We start from the raw sequence: 2985 nt of genomic DNA on the forward strand, positions 1-2985 counted from the left end.
GTCCCGGTTGGTGGCACCAACCGGGACCAAAGGCCTTGTGCTGCCCCGCGTTAAAAGTTTGGTACCACCTCGCTAGCTGAGAGAGCTCGAGAGTGGTTTATAAGCGCTACTGCGCCCACCCTCTCGAGCTCCTCTCAATTGTAGGTTTTCGGGCCTAACCGTACGCTGTGTGCCTGTGGGCCTACTAGGTCTCCTGCGGGCCTGAATCCTGGCCCATGGTAGGGTTTCTAGTCGTATTCAGGCCGTGGGGGCCCGGTAGGTGGCACTTTTTTAGTTTTCTTTGTTGCTTTATTTATTTTATTCTGTTTCTAGTTACAACAAAATATTTATTGTTGCTATTTTTATTTATTTTATTAAAGTTTATTTTTAATTATTTTTCTTTTAGGTCACAAAAATTATAAACTTTTTGTTAGTGCCATTAGTTTTCAAATTTGTTTTTTTATTCTCTTTGTTGCTTTATTTTTTTCTACTTACAACAAAATACTTATTCTTGCTATTTTTATTTATTTTATTAAAGTTTATTTTTAATTATTTTTCGTTTAGGTCACAAAATTATAAACTTTCTATTAGTGCCATTAGTTTTCAAATTTGTTTTTTTTGTTTTCTTTGTTGCTTTATTTGTTTTATTTTGTTTCTACTTACAACAAAATACGTGTTGTTGCTATTTTTATTTATTTTATTAAAGTTTATTTTTAATTCTTTTTGCTCTTAGGTTAGAAAAATTATGAACTTTCTGTTAGTGACATTAGTTTTCAAATTTGAATAGTTAAAATTTGAATTCTTTGAAATTTGTGTGAATCACAAGTTTGTGATTAACTTTACTAAAAAGATGAGCATAGATGCGCTTATAAAGAAAATTCAACCTAAATTCATAGTAAATTTCTATGAATTTAAGAGAAATTCACTCTGAATTTAGGTCAAATTTCCTGTATAAGGGCATCTATTTTCACTTTGAGAGGAGCTCAATAAGGTAGAGGGGGAAGGGCTTATAAACCGGTGTGAGCGTCCTTCGGTTGGCGGGGTGGGACTAAACTCTGACCGCAACGAGGACCAACCTTTTAGTCCCGGTTTGTGGCACAAACTGGGACTAATGGTCATGGGCCAGGGGCGAGGCGCATTGGTCCTGGTTGGTGCCACCTCGCTAGCTAAGAGAGCTCGAGAGTGGTTTATAAGTGCTGCTGCGCCCACCCTCTCGGGCTTTTTGTTTTGTATTTTGCATTATTTATTTTCTTTTGTTTTTTGCTTTATTTTTTAATTCTTTTTGCTTTTAGGTCAGAAAAATTATAAACTTTCTGTTAGTGCCATTATTTTTAGAAAAATTATAAACTTTCTGTTAGTGCCATTAGTTTTCAAATTTGTATAGTTAAAATTTGAATAATGGTATTACGAGGGCCGAACCATAAGACATTAAAGCATTTCAAATGAACTCTGAAAAAGTTGAAAGTTGGCATGGTATCATAATTTCACCCACATAGCATGTGCATGTACAAAACGGATAATGGTATCATACTCGTCTGTTACAAAGTTGGCATGGTATCATCATAATAGTTGCGGGAGAAAGTCTTCACTTTTTCTTAGCTTGTGTCATTTGCTTATTGCGCCGTAACCATGGATAATCTTCATCGTTTATCAGGATGCTTGGATCAACCTTGACTTTAAAGGGAGGAATTTCATGAAACTTTTCATAATCTTCAGACATGTCTGTCTTGCCCTCCACTCCCATGTTGTCCCTTTTTCCTCAAAGAACTATGTGGCGCTTTGGCTCATCGTATGATGTATTCGCTTCCTTATCTTTTCTTTTTCTCGGTTCGGTAGACATGTCCTTCACATAGATAACCTATGCCACATCATTGGCTAGGACAAACGGTTCGTCAGTGTACCCAAGATTTTTCAGATCCACTGTTGTCATTCCGTACTGTGGGTCTACCTGTACCCCGCCTCCTGATAGATTGACCCATTTGCACTTAAAGAAAGGGACCTTAAAATCATGTCCGTAGTCAAGTTCCCATATGTCCACTATGTAACCATAATATGTGTCCTTTCCCCTCTCGGTTGCTGCATCAAAGCGGACACCGCTGTTTTGGTTGGTGCTCTTTTGATCTTGGGCGATCGTGTAAAATGTATTCCCATTTATCTCGTATCCTTTATAAGTCAATACAGTCAAAGATGGTCCCCTGGACAACAAGTACAGCTCATCACAAATAGTGTTGTCACCTCTGAGACGTGTTTCTAACCAACTACTGTGTGTTCACATGTAATCCAGTCGTCGCACTGCTCCGGGTGTTTGGAGCGCAGACTGTTCTTGTGTTCATCGACATACGGGGTCACCAAGGTAGAGTTCTGTAGAACTGTGTAGTGTGCTTGAGACCAAGAATATCCGTCCCTGCATATTATTTAGTCCCCTCCCAGCGTGCCTTTTCCAGTCAGTCTCCCCTCATACCGCGATTTAGGGAGACCTATCTTCTTATGGCCAGGAATGAAGTCAACACAAAACCCAATGACATCCTCTGTTTGATGGCCCATGGAGATGCTTCCTTCTGGCCTAGTGCGGTTAAGGACATATTTCTTTAGGACTCCCATGAAGATGCTTCCTTCAGTTTCATCTAAACAGTGCGTGCATGCGTGGTATCCCTTGTTTGTCTGTACTGAAAGGTTATTGAGAGCGGGCCAATCGTTGATGGTTACAAACAGCAACGTGTGCAGGTTAAATTCCTCCTGTTTGTGCTCATCCCACGTACGTACACTGTTTCCATTCCACAGTTGTAAAAGTTCTTCAACTAATGGCCTTAGGAACACATCAATATCGTTGCCGGGTTTCTTAGGGCCTTGGATGAGAACTGGCATCATAATGAACTTCCGCTTCATGCACATCCAAGGAGGAAGGTTATACATACATAGAGTCACAGGCCAGGTGCTGTGATTGCTGCTCTGCTCCCCGAAAGGATTAATGCCATCCGTGCTTAAACCAAACCATACGTTCCTTGG

The sequence above is a fragment of the Triticum dicoccoides genome, chromosome 6A, assembly GCF_002162155.2.
Source record: "Triticum dicoccoides isolate Atlit2015 ecotype Zavitan chromosome 6A, WEW_v2.0, whole genome shotgun sequence".
In the NCBI taxonomy this organism is placed as follows: Eukaryota; Viridiplantae; Streptophyta; class Magnoliopsida; order Poales; family Poaceae; genus Triticum; species Triticum dicoccoides.